The sequence below is a fragment of the Mus caroli genome, unplaced genomic scaffold (assembly GCF_978045245.1).
Source record: "Mus caroli unplaced genomic scaffold, Mus_caroli_1 scaffold_2, whole genome shotgun sequence".
NCBI classification, from domain to species: domain Eukaryota; kingdom Metazoa; phylum Chordata; class Mammalia; order Rodentia; family Muridae; genus Mus; species Mus caroli.
The window spans coordinates 174748567-174767580 of NW_028227257.1; the positions used below are offsets into that span (position 1 = coordinate 174748567).

Sequence of the window (19014 nt, forward strand, 5' to 3'; positions counted from 1 at the left end):
ATTTGATTAATTCACTCCATTACAAAGGGACATTTACATACCAAATAATGTAGTACAATTAATGGTCTCATTAAAACCTTTACTCACAAATTAGATAAGGGCTATAGCGAGGTTGGGGAGAGCTGGAGACAAGAGTAAGGAGAGATCATTTTTCAAGCAATATTTTCTTCCCCTTTCCTGAAGTAGAGCTGGCAGATGGCAGTGAGGAAATGCATGTCCTCCTCACTGATCCCTGTCACACGGAAAGGCTAAGACCATCTCTGCTGTGTGAACAAATAGGTCTTTCCCAAACATCTCATCCATGGGAGACTGGTTTATAAGGACTGGTTGGTTGGTTGGTTGGTTGGTTGGTTGGTTGGTTGGTTGGTTGGTTGGGTGGTTGGTTGGGTGGTTAGGTGGTTAGTTGGTTAGTTGGTTAGTTGGTTGGTTAGTTAGTTGGTTGGTTAGTGATTGTTGTTTTTTGTTTTTGTTATTTTTTTTTTAGTTCTTTTTTCATACTTTACAAAAATGTAAAAGTAATGCATACTGAGCATAAATCTTACTGAAAATTTGAATTTAGATCTTTTCTCAAACAAATGGCATGAGATAAAATACTCTTTTATGATGCTGCTGGCCAGCAAGCTGAGCTTTCTGCCAGCCAGTTGACCTTGGGCCAAACAATCAAGGTTCTCAATTCCTTACTTCGTACAATTGGTTATCCTAGGTGTATTCACTGCACTGGTATGTAGAATATTTTTAACTATTAAGTGGGGCTAAAAGCCCATCCCAAGTTCAGAGAAAATTGTGGTGGCATTTTAATTATGTTAATACAAGACATCCAAGAGGCTAGACAAATGGCTTAATGGAAAAAATATTTCACAAATGGCCCCTAGCACCTCAATGCTGGATGGGAATAGCATCCATGTAATTTCCACACTCAGAAGGTGGAACATGAGACTCTCCAGAGTAAGTTAGCTAGCTACAAAGTCTTCACTGGAGAGCTCAAAAGTCAAGTGAGACTCTGAAATGGAAAAGGTGAAGGGTAGTCTAGGACTACTCGTGATATCAACCTCAGGCATACACACACACACACACACACACACACACACACACACACACACACACAATTGCAGGGTATATCCATTCCTAGGTATTTTTCAAGGTTGTGGAACATAGCTTAGTGAATTTTCATTGCTGAGTACTATCCCATGGGATGTATATTCCACAGTTTGTTTAACCATCTACTCTCTGATTCCCACCTGAGTGTGGCTAGTTTGGGATAAGTATGAAGAGTCTATCAATATTCTGGTTTGGGTTTTTATATTATTATTGTCTCCATTTTTTGGGATAAATATTAAGCAGTACCACTTCTGAGTAGGGTCTTTGAAGCATAATATTTTTGAGGCTAGCTTTATTGTTTCATATCCACAGCAATATATAAGCAACTTACTTTCTTTGCCGTCTTGTCAGTACTTGATTTCTCACTGTACTTTGCTTGAGTCATTCTAATAAATGTATAGTTATACTTGGATTTCTCTATGGGTTAGTGATGTAAAAAAAAATTCATGTGCTTATGGGACATGTGTATGCCTTCTTCTCGTCTTTTGCCCACTGCAAAAGCATAATTGAATTTATTATTAATATCAATATTATTATTATTAATCATCTTTGTGCTTGTTATTTGTTTGGAGGAATTGGTTGGTTTGATGTTTCTGCTGAGTTTTGAAAGTTCTACGTGGCCTTGGAGTTAGTGAAGGCTCTCTGCCACTCCCCAGTCTCTCTTCTCACCCCTCCTGGTCAAGTCTTTTACAGAACAGAAATCTTCAATATTTAGAAAGTGAAATTTATCAAATCTTCCTTCTAAGCACTGTGGTTTTGATACCATGTTTGAGACTCCCTTTCCTTGCCTTGACTTCCTCTGGGTGTTCTCCCATGCTTTACTCTAAAGTCATTGAGATTTATTTCAACACTTAACATTTTGAATTGATTTGTATGAGGTCTATTACTTAGGTTGGCCAAACAACCTTCTGCCCTCTAGTCCTTCCTTTCTTCCTTTTCCTTTCCTGTTTGCCTACAAATATGCAACTGTTCTCATGTAATTTTTGAAAAAGACAACCTCCATTGAATATTTTCATTTACCATTATAATAATTATTTTACTGACTTTCAAATTTTCATTAAACTTATTTATTGATTTACTTGTTTTGTTATGAAGTATGAGTTTATATGTGTGTGTGTGTGCATGTGCATACATGAGACAGAAAGAGAGAGAGTGTGTGTGTATATAGCCACAGCATATATGTGGAAGTCAAAGGAAAGCTTAGGGAAGTCAGTAGTCTACTTTCATTATGTGGGTTCTGTGGATTGAACTCCAGACCTCAGGCTTGGCAGCATGAGCCTTAACTGACTAGGCCATTATGTCTGTCTTATAAGTCCTATTTTTTTGTATTTCTTGAGATGGGGTCTCTCTGCAGAAAATAAGATGAATATTATGGTGCTTTGTTGATAGTTCAGAGGACTGAACAGAAACTAATCATTTCTTCATGTTAGCTATTTCTCCTTCAAATTCTAAATGCCTCAATATGTCACTGAAACAAGCCCTTTTCTTTAATTTGTCAACAGCCTAGCCATTGTCACCTCCTGCTTCTATAGGACTAAATTTAAAAGCATAAAAGGAGGCATCTAGGTAGATCTCACATAAGCATCCAGAAGTCCTTCAGGGAAAACAAGCTACCTACCAGAAATTCAATAAGAGTCCATCAGTGTCACAGAATTGTCTTTCCCCTTTGCTCTCAGAAAAAGACCCTCTGCCTCCACCATTCACACCTCTCCTACCCACCCCTGTAGAGATGGCAGAGACAGGAACCATTTGACAAAGTACACTGGCTGGACCTCATGCATTTTCGGGATCTACCTTCTCACTGCCAAGATGAAAGAGAATAGGCAGTTATTTCATCTTTGTGGATCAATCCCTGTCTCTGTCCTGACACTGTTTTAGAATACATCATAAGAAACCCAGTGGCCCCTGCTCATCATCTTTGAAGAAATTTAAACCCATAAGTATAAAAAACATAAGGTGAATGAAAGAAGCCAAGGAAAACCAATGGGCTTTCGCTCGGACTCATTCACACCTCCTGGAAAATTTTCTCTCAGAATCTCAAGAGGTCAAGGTCATAGGTGCAGAAAAGAGACAAAACACCAGAGTTTTGAAAGCTTTCATTCCAGATGGCATGGTGTGCCTTAGCATATTCTCACACTACTTCACAGATAGGGAGAAGGGAGCTACAAAATTATGAAACACGTATAATCCAAAATGGCACTGGAAACTGAGAAGTGACAAGTTATTAGTGTGGGAAATGAAGTATTAGAAAGGAAGGGGTGACATACACATAGAGAAGTCTTCTGCATGTCTCTGAATCCAAACTGCCTCTGTCCAAATGAAGGCTGGTGTTATAAAAATATGTATTGGAGAGAAAGATGGAAGGGAGAATTATACACTAATTAGCACATTCTAAGAGTCTTTGATATTGAGAATTCCCCAATTTAGCAGAAGTTTGAAAGGGTCGAGCCCTGTTTCAGAGATTGTGTCTAATTAACTCTACAGATTCTGAATCCACACCAGACAGATAATGCTGAAACGTGGATGAGCCCACTTTCCACAACATTTACTTTTGGTTTTGTGCAACACACAAAGGAGAGGAGAAAGAACATTTGAAAAATTAAAACAAATAAGCCCAGAACGACCTGGGAATAATATCTACATCTTGAACTGGTCCAAACTGGAACTCCTAGGAGGTGTCTGAGCTGTCTCACACAGTCAAATCAAAAATGCATGTGCCTTGCAATAGGCAGCCAAATCGTGCATCCTGCCTCCAGCAGATAAGCCTTCGAGGTTGTACAATGCTGTCTAGCAGGTAAAAGGAAAACCACTGACCCCGCTGAGCAACCTGCATTTCGGCCTGAACACGAAAATACCAGATGGATTGAAAGTGACAGACCTAATAAGCAACTTCCAGAATCTGCATGAACCTAATTGCACAAAATCCTTAGTGCAGCTGCTTCTATTTGCTTTCTCAAATCCTTAAGCCAAACAACCTGCATCAGAGAGTCTCAGCATGCTCTTGAGCCACCAAAGCCATCTTAAATGGACTGTCAGGTTTATCTGAACCAAGACTCCAATTAGGAATTATTAAGGAAATCTTCCAATATTCTGTAGCAGGGAGTAATGTCAAATCAGAATACTGGAGGCATCTGTGCCTCGTGGTTTACATTCTCAATAATTTTCTCAGTCAGATTTCTTAAAATAAACACACACACACACTATACATATATATGTATGTATATATATATATTAATAAAATGATAATGATCAAATATCTTGAATCCCAAGATGGGAAACTGAGACCTTACTTTTACTGTGAAACATGTATTTATTCAGAATAAGCCACCACACACAAGGGCTTAAGGGTCTGTTTAATTTGATAGTCTACTGTTTTTCCTATATGCTTGATTTCCCTTTCACAAATAATGTCACGTACTGGAAGAATCAGGAGGTGGCTGTAATGAGATGGAAGGCAGTGGATAGTGTTCTTTCTTCTTCAGTAAACTGTCCTCATTCTGTCATGCCTCCTTGTGACATTTGCGATAGAATGTTTTTGTGTCCCCCAAACAGATGTGGAAATCCTAAAATCCCAATCTCCAGAGTAATTCTTTAATTTTTAGGAGGGGGAGCTTTGAGAAGATGATTAGCACAAGAGAGTAAAATCCTAATGAGTGAAATTCTTGGTCTTATAAATAAATCCTGAACAGTTCATCATCTATCCCTCTATGGAGAGAGAATATAGTGAGAAAACAGCTATCTAAAACTGGATATCATTAGTTGGACAGTGGTGGCACACGCCTTTAATCCCAGCACTTGGGAGGCAGAGGCAGGCGAATTTCTGAGTTTGAGGCCAGCCTGGTCTACAGAGTGAGTTCCAGGACAACCAGGGCTACACAGAGAAATCCTGTTTCAAAACAAACAAACAAACAAACAAAAAACCACAAACAAACAGCAACAACAACAAAAAACTTGGGTATCAGACTCCCCGAGACAGAGTCTGCTCGAGTCTAGACCACCCAGACTTCAGAGCTCTGGAGTTAAGTGCCCCTTGTGTATAAAGCATCTAGCCTATTGTAAGTTCATGTGAACCCTGATAATGTTATACTACAAAGAACTCGAAGGCTGCTCTACAAAGAACTTTCTCTTTAGAGAAAAGCCAGAGACTCAATTGACATTGCTTGTCATGGGGACTTTTGTTGTTTGCCACATCCTACAAATCTGTGAGTGAAGATAAATTAATAAAAAGCAAAACAGCTCCAGCATGGCTTTGGAATTCCTCAGGCAGTCAAAGATTTAGGGATTTGGGTGCTATTTTGAATTTCTCTCTCACCATCAGCAAGCTCAGCAAGGAGTAACACATAGAGGATGCTCTGGAAAGCAAGCATCATTACTGACAATAAATTTGGTTTGTGCAAACAAGGTCTAGTATCTATAATAGTCTTGCTGTGTGATCAGTGAGGAGTCTGCTTCTGAATCTGTTTTTGCTTGTCCATTGTAGTACCTACCTATAGAACCTATCTGTTACCTAGAAAGAAATTAACCTTATCACTTTTGACTTTGTTTGAGAGTATACATGGCAGCTGGACCAGCTTACATTCCCAGCTTAGATCCCCACCTCCAAGTCAGCATTCATTGTCAGTCGTACCCCTGATCATAGTTGTTGGTACTATGGAAAGGTAACATCTCAAAGTATTTGGAACTTGCAATTTGTGTGATGGCTGAGGGTTTTGAACACTTTTTCAACTATTCGTTGTTCTTTTTTATTTCTTTTCTTGAAAGCTGTATGTTCAATCCATTAGTCCACATATTTAGAAGTAACCAGTTTTTCCATACAGTATATTCTGATAAGTTTCCCCTCCCCTAAATCTTCTTAGATCCTCCCTCCCTCCTCCCCATCTACTCAACTCCATTTCCTCTCTCCCTTGCTCTCTCACCCTCTTACTCTCTAGATTGTTCTCTCTCACTTTCTCTCTCACATATACACATACACAGAGAGAAGAAATGAACACAAAACAGAATTATTTAAAAAATAGAAGCACATACATACACAAAAATAAAACACATAAAAACATAATATCAGAAGCCACAATACGTCAAGGAAAGGTCACTAAGATAAAAGCTACCCTGACCAAGCAATATGAGACCAAAAACGTTTACAAAAATATCACTGAGTTCATTTTGTATTGGCATTTACCGCTGAGCATGGGGCCTGCTCTTCATTGTGGTTAATATACCCAGTGATAGATACTCCATTGATGAAAATTAATACATCTTCTATAAACAGATGTCAGTTGGAGATAGATTCTTACAGATGGGAGCTTGTGCATACTTGCCCCTCTTGGCATTAGGACCCTTTCTGACTTAACCCTGTGTGTGCTATCACAGTCTCTGTGAGCTCATATGGCCATCGACCCTAAGTGTCTAGAAGACAGTTTCTGTAATGTCATTTATCGCCTTTGGTTCGTGTATGCTTTTTGCCTATTCTTCCTCATAACTCTCTGAGCCCTGAGCAGAGGGGGTTTAATAATGACCACCATTTAGCACTGAGTTTTCCAAATATCTCACTATATACATTGTCCAGTTGTGGGTCTCTGTGTTAGTTCCCACCTACTGTAAAAGGAAGGTTCTATGATGGCTGAGCAAGACAATGATCTATGGATACATCAGAATGTCTTTAGGGGTCTTTTTATAGCTATGTTCCCTTAGCAAAACAGCAGTATTTGATTTTTTCCTAAGACCATGGCCTACCTAGTCTCTGGCTCTTGGCAGTGTTGAGCATGGGTTCTCTCATAGAGTACATTAGCACATCCATCAATACACAATGATTTTATCCACATGAAAACTTGGCATTTGCAGAAACATGACTGGAACTGAAGATTATTAGGTTAAGCAACATAAACCAGACTGAAAAAGACAAATATCACATGTTGTTCTCACATGTAGAATCGACCTGTCTCTCTCTCTATCTCTATCTCTCTGTGTTGTCTGTCTCTGTGTCTCTGTCTGTCTCTGTGTGTCTCTCTCTGTGTTTCTTTCTGTATCTCTCTCTTTGTATCTCTCTGTATCTCTCTTTGTCTCTCTCTTTGTCTCTCTCTTTTTATCTCTCTTTGTCTCTCTGTGTCTCTCTGTGTGTCTCTGTCTCTCTCTGTATCTCTGTCTCTGTCATCTCTCTCTGTCTCTCTCTCTCTGTCTCTCTCTGCCTCTCTTTGTCTCTCTCTGTCTCTCTCTCTTTCTCTGTGTGTGTGTATATGTGTGTGCGTGGGCGGGGCGGAGGTGGTTGTTAAATGAGAGTTGGTGACAGGGGGATAAATCAACATATTTTCCACTGACTTTTTTACCTTGCTTAGGAGTTCATCTCTTCCTTGGTGATATTTCATTAAATGTGTTCGTATATTCATTCACTCATCTGTCAAATGTGTAATGACACGGACAGTGGATCAGGATGTGTTCTTGTCACTGGGGTTATAAGTAGTACACAAAATAAGCTGAAACCCCTACTCTTGTGAGGTATTCATGTTAGCAGCAATAACAGCAAGCACACACATGATAATGAATGGTCTAATGGTGCCAAGTGTCAAGGAGAAGAAAGCAGAGTGGGAATGAGGTAGGGGGAGAAGATGAGGCAGAGGTGAGGCTCACCACCATAGAGTAAGCCCAAACAGAAGGAGTCTCAGCAGATGTTCTGCCCCTCTGCAGAAGAGGCCTCCTTTGAATGGAATATGAATGAAAGAGGAAGGAAGCCAAGAATGTCATCAGGGTAAGGGTTCTGAGGTTGGGAGGAAGGACAGGTGCAAAGGACATGAGTGCAGAAGAGCCTGGGGTGTTCTGAGAACAGCCAATCAATGTAAGTACTAGGTAAGCATGGATGTGAGCTGCAAGGGATGGTTAAAGCAAAATGCAGAGGCTCCACAGCCCTGTGTGAGAATCTGTGTAGGGTCTTTATTACACAGGAAGTAATATAAGGGCCTGGAACTAGAGAGTTGTGTGCTCTGCTTCACTTTAACTTATACCATACATACACACACACACACACACATATATATATATATATATATATATATACATATACACATATGTATTCTGCATATTCCATATAAATAGATATAGATGATATATTGATATAAATATAGATATATATTAGATATAGATGAGAGAGAGAGAGAGAATGAGAGAGATTCCTCTGTGGTTTGTAGAATAAACCACAAAGAAGAAAGGGTCCAAAAAAGAAAAGAGTGGGCTGTGAGGACAAGTTCAACATTTAAAGGAGGAGTCTCCTGCAGAGGGTGGAACATCTAGCTAATATCAACACTACCTCTGCTGCTGACCCCTACATCCTTTGCCTACCTCCACTGAGTCTAAATGCAGGTTCTGCCATGTGACCTCCAATAGGCTATTTCACTCTGTCTTGGTTTCCCTAACTGTGAAACATGGATGAGTCTATTACGCTCTTCAAAGCTTGTAAGAACCATGTGAAGAAGTGTAAGTCAACCATACGGCACACTTGGCAACACACAGTAGGACACATGAAAATACTTGTTACTCTCACTGCTGGTTTTTCATGGTTTGTACTCACAGATCCTCCTGAAAATATTGTCATATTCAGAGCTATATCACTGCCTTCTTCCTGAAGCATCAGTATGAGACTGTGAACGTCAGCCTTCAGTAGCTATGTGTTGAAATGAGTCACTGTCTGATGTCACAGTCGGTATATTCATGAAGCATCTTGGAAACCAGAAAAAATACTCTCATTTTCCTTTTAAGAAATAAATAAATCCATCCAAAGAGATGGCTCAGTGATTAAGCTCATTGGTGGCTCTCTCAGAGATCCTGAGTTCAAATCCCAGCAATCACATGGAGGTCACAACCACTGCAGGATCTGATGTCCTCTTCTTCTGCTCAAATGTAACACCCATATACATAAAATATATGTACAAATAAAATTGTATTGAAATAAATAAGATTAGGAACTGAACTGACCAGTGCCTTAATCCAGAGTATAAATAGAATAAGGAGCTTAAGAATTCCCTGTAATCAAAATCTTGTTCTGTCTCACTCTCCATCTAAAGAGAAACTTGCAAATATTTGTGCTGGGGATGACATCTAGGGTAGCAAATTGTAATGTGTAACACCAAATATCAGCAGTTCTGTATCTTAACAATAGAAAAATGTGATGCCCATGCTAACCACAGTTGCACAATTAGCACAAGACTATCCATTCAAAGATACCCAGTCTGGATACTTTAGGAACTCCTAATATGATCCATTAGTCATTTTTTGTCTGTCTGTCTGTCTGTCTGTTTGTTTCTGCCATTTGGTGTGTTCCTCCCCTCCAGTTGAACACAGTTATCTCTCCATTTCTTTTTTTGAAATCCCTTTGCCATTGGAAGGTTGAATGTTCATCTCTTAGTCTTAGCTGGTGGTCTTATCAACACTCCAGCCAGCATCCCAGGCTTAGAAAGACATACCCTTGAGATGGTTTTAGCCTGCTCCACCACAAAAGCTTCCTGTTGCCTGACCTGAGATCCTTCATTTCAGTGATTCCTATACCATCATTAACAACAATATGACTGGACTTGTTTTCTGGATATGGTTGAATCCCTTTACTGTTCCTGCACTGTTCTGAGTTCCACACAATAATAATAATAATAACCAGTGTCTTAGAGAAGTCAAGCTAAGCACTCCTACTGGATCAAACTCTTGTAACACTGGATTCGGCCTGGTGCTATTACTTTGGTCTAGATTTAGTTATTTCCTCTTAAATCTGCTCACAAGCTAGAGGCCATGTGATCTTTAATATAATAATTAAAGACCAAGGGACGTTATAGGTCAGCCTTCCAACAGATCCCACAGGTCTGATTTGATGAAAGAATAGCAATTGTTCCTTGATATAGCAATCTTACTGGATTAGAAGACTTCCTTTTCTTTTTCTTCCCTTTTTTCTTTCTTTTTTTTAAGTTTTATATTTTCTTTTCTTGTGTGTGCACATATGTATACATGTTCATGTCTGTGCTCTGTACATGCATACTTATATATGCATGTGGAGCCAAAGGTCAATTTTTAGAGTCTTCTTTAACTGATCCCCACCTTGTTTGAGACAGGGTCTCTCACTGAACCTAAAGATAAATAATTCTACCAGACTAGCTGCTCAGCAAGTTTCAGGGATTCTCCTAGTTCCCCAGCACTGGCAATATGGTGCACAGATCTTTCACATGGTTCCTAGGGACATAAGTCAGGTCATTCTTACAGGTATCCCTCTTTATTACTAGGTACCTCTCCATCCTCCCTTCGTTTGCATTCTACTTCAAATCTTTTAAAAGAGACTATCAATTCATAAAAGCAACAATGCTGGTCATTTTCTAAAAGAAAATTCCTTTGCCCAGTTTAAATTAAGGGGAAAAAATGAAAAATAAAGGCAATATGGGAATGTCATCGTATCAAGATGACATTTGGAAATGTAGCTTCAAGATGCCTTTAGGAAAGCAGTGTATATACAATAGAAGTACAGAGCACAGAAAAGAACACCTATGGTGCTAAGTAGTCTATATACCCATCATCGGTGGTTGACTTGGTGTAAAGCTTTATAATTTTAAATTATGAACTTTCTGTAGTGAGCTACAAGCCCCACCATATTCTATATTGACTCCAAAAATGGAATAAAAGTAATTTAGGTGAGCAAAGTCTAGATTTCTTCTCTTGCCAGAGGCTCTTCCATCAGCCATTGCCTCTGCAAATACCCCCAGAGCTATCCACTCCTGATGGATTGCTGAAGGTTTCATTCATATTCTTTGTTAAGTACACAGAATTCCTGAGGGCTTTGGCAGATATTATCCTGGGATCCTCAGGGAATGTATGCAAAATAAAGTTTTAAATTGGGTTTGTTCTAGAATGAGATGGGTCACTCAGCTCAGAGTGATGGAAATGGGGAAGTTTCCAGAAAGAACTGACCCTGAAGTGTAGCTAGTTATCATCCATGATCTATTCATAGAACTTATCCTCAGAATAGGCAGGTCCATAATTGACCTATTGAATGCTGATACCCACTGGGCCAAGTATCTTTCTTGTGTGTATGTTGATGCATCACTTGTGTGTGTGTTCTAGTATATGTGCTCAGGTCACATTAGTACATGAACACATGTGAGGCTAGATGTAAAAACTCAGCTAGCATCCACAGTTTGTTTTGGTTTTGATGCAAGATCTCAGTGGTGTTGGGACTCACTAACAATCCCTCTGCAGAAATCTGGCTGTCTACATACCAAGGGGCAGGGTTACAAGCATTTGCAGCCACACCAGGGTTCTATTTTGTTTTGGGGTTTTGGGGGGTGGGGTGGAGTGGGAGGGTCTGGGGATTGAACTAACTTCCTCATGCTTGCAAAGCCAGCACTTGACTGACTTATCTCCTCAGACCTGAGTATTCCTTTCTATGCAAACAGTAGCTTCTGAGGTGCTTCTGTGTAATGAACGAGGACCAGAAGATACAGAAACAATGCAGACATGACACCTGCTTACACGTGCAGGAAGTAGGCAGCTCAAGTAAAACAGCAATTATGTTTTTTTGGGGAAAGTTCCTGTTCAAGAAAGCCTAGGGAAAGCAAAGACCGAGGACGTGCCTCAGTCCTCGAGGCTGAGAGGGGATCAGTCAGGATAATTCTGAAACCCACTGGCCATATAGTCCAGCAGAATTGAAGAGCCTTATGTTTGCTGAGAGACCCCGTCTCAGAAACTAAATATGGAAGATGGATGGCATCTTAGAAAGACATCCACTGCCTTCCACTAGACATGCATACGTATGGATACCTGCCCACACATGTACACAGACACCCTCACTAACAACTACATATACTACACACAACAGCAGCACACATTGAGAGGCTAAGGGGAGATGCTGGAGGAAGGCTGTGGATCACCACCAGGGGAGATTCTTATATGGTTGGAAATAGTAGGGAAGAAGGGCATTGGTAACATGTTTCCCAGTTCCTTCTTCAAAGAAACCAATTAGAGTTAGCTAAATCTGTCAATTAAGCCCCAAACCATGGAACACAGAGCATGGGTGCCAAGTCCTGAATTGCTATGAGGTCACTATGTGTTGCGATTCAAATTGTTGCTCCCAATCAATCTTCCCCTCAATTTCCTCATCAGCAAAATCGGGATAACCTCTGTGTGACTTGCAAAGCACGGCTAATTAACATTTATGACAAATGAGGAATTACATAACAGGTTATGTAAATGCATAATAGCAGGCAGAACCAAGCTGCTTTGCCTGTAGCATTTGACTTGAAAAGAGATCTGAAGAGACAAAGGAAATAAAAGGGACCAAATATGGTGCAGAGATAAATAAAAAAAAAATCAATCAATAGGCAAAAATGAAAATGCTGTTAAGGACTGGGTCCTGGACAAGTGAACTCCCTCTCCCCCAGGGCTATATGTAGGTATGATGAACTCTATGGTGGCATATAAATTATATTTTATAATCATCATGTCAGACTCTCATAGTTGTGTCTGCATTTGCAATGTACCCACTACCTGAGAGGACTCATGAAGTCAGGCTGTTATGATAAGCATGGAAACCCATGGTAGTTCACCCCTGAGGTCATGCCCTTGTCTACCTTGCTGAGCCTAAAGATCATTCATTTAAAACCTGGATATCTTCCAACGCAATTCTCATCGGGCCATGCATGATCGTTGAGTATTTTTATTTAACAATTAAGAAAACAAGTGTGAGTCAATCTGGTACTAAAACAAACAAACAAAAAAACAAAAAAACAAAAAAAAAGAAATCAAATGACCTTGAAGAAGTAAAAAGAATGACTTGAATTCAAGGAACTCTTTTGAGCTTCCTGTCCTACTGTGCCTCACTAATACTCTGTTATTATCACTGTTTACTTTGCTCTAAGGAGGGGAGTTGTTGCTGAGAGAGAATCCAGGACTTCTCAAGGTCATGGCAGTAGACAAGCTAAGTGGGAAAGATTTGCAGTGATATACAGGAGATTCATGTCTACTCGTGCCGACTCATGTCTCCTGTTTTAGCAGTTCATATCACCAATTTTTTAACCCCCCCTCTCTCTCTTTCACGCATGAGAGAGAGATCTAGAGGTCAGAGGTCAACATCTGGTGTCATTCATCAAGATGCTGTCAATCTGTCCATCTTGTTCCCTTGTTTTTCTGAGACTGTATGCTTCTTTCCCTTGGCCTGAATCTTGCTGATTGTATTGAGGTGGCCAGTAGGTCAATAATCTGTCTGTCTCTACCTAGTCAGCACTGGGACTATAATGCACCATGCTGTTGCACAGGGTCTGGGAATTGAGCTCTGGTCCTCATGTTTGCATGGCAAGCACTTTACCAAGCTACCTCCCCAGCTACTCTTTGAGTTTTGATCAGTCACCTTACTGGATTCCTCCTAGGACATGTGAGTGCTGAGGTTTACACCGTGTTGTTCTTTTCTTCCCTATTGCAGAATGCTTTATGAATCTGTATGTCATCCTTGTGCAGGGGCCATGCTAATCTCTGTACTGTTCCAATTTTAGTATATGTATAAGTATCCATTGTATCATTCTTATTCTCTTTGAGCATCTCTGAAGTGGTGAAGCATTCTAACTGTTGTCAGGTGCTCCTGCTTGGCCATCAATGGAATAATGGTGTGTCTGAACAGCCGCAGGTCTTAGAGTACATAGACAGATAAGATAACAGCTCTGGCAAGAATAGGGGTGTATAGTAAAGACATGGAAACAGTGTGTAGTCATGTTAGCAGCTGGAGAAGTCACATCCTGCAAGGAATCCATCAGGAAACTGGAATGTCCTAGGTGGTAAAAAATAAAAGCTACCACTGCATGGTGGCTGTGAATTACAAGTGAACGACTCCTCTAAATTCATGTGGACACTTGGTCCCCAGTTGGCAGGACTATCTTGGGAGCTTACGGAACCTTTAGTTCATTGAGTATTGGTGGAGAGAGTGAGTCACCAGAGTGGATATAGAAAATCTCGAACCTCATCCCCCTTTCCAGTTCATTCTCCTGTATTCCTGTGTGTGCTTGAGATAAGATCTCTCCACGTCCTGCCTCTGCAGCTAGGCCTTCTTCACAATTATGGACATCTGGTCCTCTGCAACCATAAGTCAAAATAAAACTCTTACATATGCTGCGTTGGATCGTAGCATTTGATTACAGCTACAGGTGTAACTGACCCCGTGTGCACACATGTAGTTCCAGTGTTCTGGAGGCTGAGGCAGAAAGATGACAAATTCAAATCTAGTCGGGAATACATAACAGTCACATGTCACCCAAAAAAGAAAAAGAAAGGAAATTGGGGAAGAAGGGAAAGTAATGAGTAGAGAGGAAGGTAGAGGGGGAGCAGAAGTAAAATGTTAAAAAAAGTTCATATTTTGGTATAGTTTTAACTATTAGAGTGCATAGCTACTAAACATAACCGACCTAAAATTCTGAAGCAAGAGTGGAAAATCTGCATCATGGGGTCAGAGCAAAGCAAACAACCAGAAGCGTCATGGTCATGGAATACATCTCAGAAGTCTAGTATTTAAATCTGAATTCCATACTTGCATGTCATCTTGATATTTCTGACAAGTGCGTGTAGAGATTTTTGACAGTAAGGAAGTTTCCAATATATATTTTACTGTATAAAAAATAAATGTAAAATACATAACTGTGTTTCTAAATTGCTTCTGTTTATTTTAAGAAATAAAACATTCATCATCATAAACCCCTGCACTTCTGAGCACTGATTGCTCTGTGCTGGGAGCAAGGGTAGCAGCGAATTCTCGTCGACTCTGCAGAGAGAGAATGCAGCTGTTTTTAGTTCTGCTTCTGCAACATCCATGGTGGAATTCAGAATTTACAGAGAGCTGGCTTTTCTCATTTTACTGGCAAAGGAATTGTGAGCTTAATTGCCCTCAGGGGTCTTCTGTAAATTATTTCCATAGATCTAGAGAAAGAAGATGGCAGAAAAGAAACATTCAGCATCATTTTTTTTTAAGGCAGAAAAAATTTTTCTCCACAGAACTGTGTTCTCCACCTCCACCCCAGCCTCTTTGGGGGATCTGAAAGGAGAAGAGGCCTTTCTAGATCTTTGCACACACTGCTCACCTATCAGAATCTTACCTCTCTCTCCTTTCTCCCACTCTCTTCCTGATATATTCACTCGCCCTGACTGAGCAGGCCTGACCCTTACAGTTCCTTTCTCTCTCCATCTCCTCCACACCACTGGCATCTGCATGCTTAGAGAGAGACCCCATGACCGTCCACCTTGCCTTGATTTGGTGATGAACATCGAAGCTACTGGAATAATCGTGGCGATAACTGTTAGTGAATTAATTCTTATCACCCCATGAAACAAAGAGCAGTAGCACAATCACATCTGACATTTATTGACTGTTTGCCCTGCCATTATATTTCATTGAGACCCCTTACACATACTGCAAGAAGGCATTACTACACGTATTCCTAATGCAGACCTGGCCTGATGCAGACCTGGCCTGATGCAGACCTGGCCTGATAAGCCAGAAGTGACAGTAGCTTCCAGCCAAACTCAAGCTGTCTGAGCTCAGAGCTCACACTTTTATCCAATTTAGCATGTTTAACTTCAATAAGAATTTTGGGTCTTGGGAGAGGGGAGAATAAGTAGTGTAATTTAAACACGAAAAGAGGGAAGAAATGAAGAGAGAGAAGGAATAAGGGAATAAAAGCAAGGGAGGGAGGGAGGGAGGGAGGGAGAGAGGGAGGGAGGGAAAGTGGATCAGGAAGGTTGTCAGCTATCCATCACCTTATCTTTGGTCAGCTCAACCACTCAAATAGGAAGTATGATGTTTTGACATGTGACTCTTTCCTGGAGTTCAGGCTGACACCAAAACTCATATTTCACATTTGAAGCCTTGATGCCTTAGTCAAATGCATTGAAGACATCAGTCAGAGTTAATGTCAAGTTGTCTTATGAAATTAACTCAGTTTGGGGAAGCAGTTTAGACTGACAAGTGTTCAAAAGGTAGCCAAAGACAGCAGCGTGGGAGTGTGGTCTTACCTGCTCCAAGAGGCCACCCTGATGCTCAATCAACAAGAGCTCTGAAGGTTTTCCAAAAGCTACCCTTACTACAGCCAATGTGCGGGAGATGCTTGCATTGTGCTGAGAACCAGTAATCCTGCAGAGGAATTATATGGTTAATGTGCTAGAAAGTCTTCATAAAACAGCATTTCCACTTCCAGCTTTCCAGCCTCCTACACCTGTGCCTGCCAGGTTCCAGTGTGCACACAATGGCCTCCCCGGCACTGTTGGCTTTCACTGCCAATGAAAAAGCAACAAACCATGTCATAACCACCTACAATCTCTCTGAAATCCACCCAGCTGTTTGGACATTCCAACCAAGCATAGCATTTCCTTTATGTCACTAGGAGACCAGGTGGCTGCAAAGCAATGAGTGGCACCGAGCCCATTCCCTCTCACCACCCTCCTATGCTGCTCCCTTCTCATGTACCAGCTCATTCTCTCTCTCTCTCTCTCTCTCTCTCTCTCTCTCTCTCTCTCTCTCTCTCTCTCTCTCTCTCCCTCTCCCTCTCCCTCTCCCTCTCCCTCTCTCTCTCTCTCTCTCTCTCTCTCTCTCTCTCTCTCCCCTCTCACTGGAACTACTGATATGGAAGTAGGGATTTTGCTTTCTACAGGCACCGTGTTAGATCTAAAATGACCTTAAGATAAATAGTGAACATTCTTCAACACTTGTGGTTAACTGCATAAGAAAGACTGATATGGGGAATTATGTAAACACTAGATAGCACAAGGTCATATTTTGTCCTACTGGATTGCCACTGTGTTATAGACAAGCTGCTTCTCCTGTCTATAAGAACTCTGGACAGCTCATGGGTCTACCCATGGGTTTCTTTAGTTTATGGCTTTAGTGGTTTAGTTCTTTGAACTCCAACACTACAGAAGCAAAAATTCTCTTATTATCTTGGGCTGCAAAACACTAATGGAGATTCAGTAAAATCTTTAATTAAGCACTAAGTGCTGAGGCATAGAATCTGAAAGAAGCTAATGTTTGCACTTAATATTAGCATTTATTTTCTTCTAATGAACATCAAAGTAGGTACACTGCAGCACAAACGGGTACAAGATAAATGGCTTCCTATTAGGAAAACAGGAGGCCACTTCTAAGTATCAACAAATGGGTGACAGAGGCTGTAAGGGAAGAAAAACAGATGAACTACAAGACAATGTAAATTATCAGTTCTAATGTTATGGAGGTGGCTTTGTGGAAAGCACTTACAAGTGGGGATGGGGTGGATGGGGCTTGAATTCCTATCCCTAGTATGCACATAAAGACCAGATAAGCAGTGTGAGTATTCATCATCACAGTGGCCTACAGCCAGCAGGGAGTGATAGACAGAGAATGCTCAGAAGCTTATAGGCTGGCCAGCCTGGTGGCAAAGACAGACATAAGACCGTATCTAGAAAAAGGTAGACACAAAGGATTGACATCCAAGGTTGTCTCTGACCTCCATATATTCACCATGGAATGCTTGTACTCACCCTTACACAAACACAGACACACACCACATATATCATAAAATAATAATATAGATAGATAGATAGATAGATAGATAGATAGATAGATAGATAGATGTGTGTGTGTGTGTGTGTGTGTGTGTGTGTGTTATCTGTTGCTAGGTGCTGAGCACAGGAAGCAAATAACACAAAAAAATTTAAATAGACAAATATTTGTCAGGAGTCAGACTAAAGAGGAAAGGAAAGGATGAATCAGAGACATCATAATATAAAATAATATAATATAGTATAAGAATATAGGGTGAACTGAAGCTTGACATCAATAATAATGTAGGGGCAATCTGACATGGATTTGGGGGCTTTAAATAAACACTGAGCTTAGAATAGGATATATATTTCAAAGAAAAAAAGTCTTCGAGTCATCATTGGCATTTCCTGTGTTTAACTGGTGCCTGATCTTTGTGCATAAAAGAAATTCTGGTCTGAAATCTGGAAGTTACTGCTTTTCGAAGGTCTTAACTCAGAAGTTTGATTACAATACAGATACATGAATGCTTGGGGAAAATCTTTTACGTAAATTACTGTCACCTAATATTAGGCTAAACCAGTAAAATAAATTCTCAAAGTGAATGCATCTGAATTTTGGGAACAGAAATGACCCGTGACATTCTTTCTGGCAGTATTTCTTATAGAGTGTAAGATGTGTCTATATTATTACGATTTAGGTTAGCATTACAGAAGCTTTGGAACTTCACAAGTCAACAGCTAATTTGACTTCCTAGTGGTAGAAAAAGAAAAAGGAAAACAGTCCTGACAGATGTATCCCATGAAAGCAAAGTGCTGAGAATTAAAGAATGCCTCAAATGTTCCTGTCAGTTCCCATTTTCCTCACAAAGGTCTTCTCCTAGATGAAGAATTTCAGGATGTTCTGTTTATAAATGGGCCACCTCCCCGATGCTGGCCTGCTCCAGACCACAAGGCTTGCCCCAGGTTTTAAGACTAGTGAGAATGGTAAGTCAGACCTGCTAAAACCCGCCCTCGCTTAGGCCGAACCAAAAAGTACCATTTGAGAGACACACACAGGACAAGGATACAGGAAAGAGGTTCTGCCTTCTTAGTTATTCGCAAAGCACCAGAGACAGTCCCACAGTCCAGTGGAAGTAAATTTCCTGTATCCTTGTCCCAATATCCTTATGTAGGCCTTCAGTGGAACTCATGGCTCAGATCAAAGGCATGCCACCATGGATCTAGAATTTGCTTTGTCCCAGATTGACCTTGAACTCAGCAGTTCAGATCCTCTAGTTGCTCCATCAGAGTGGGAGTATGGCTGCCCTCATACCTCTGTTTACTACAAGCCAGTGAAATCTACATCATAATTTCTAACACCATAGACTCTTGTATTAGAATATTCAGTTCCCAGCTGGGAGTAATCCT

At 40.5% G+C, this 19014-nt stretch overlaps 1 protein-coding gene and 1 pseudogene across 1 annotated transcript in view; one reads left to right on the forward strand and one right to left on the reverse strand.

The window, feature by feature from the left end:
• Celf2 (CUGBP Elav-like family member 2) overlaps positions 1 to 19014 on the forward strand; it is an 856147-nt gene that overhangs the window by 39055 nt on the left and 798078 nt on the right. The gene's annotated exons all lie outside the window — the stretch shown is intronic.
• LOC115030425 (U6 spliceosomal RNA) lies at positions 13522 to 13618 on the reverse strand (annotated as a pseudogene).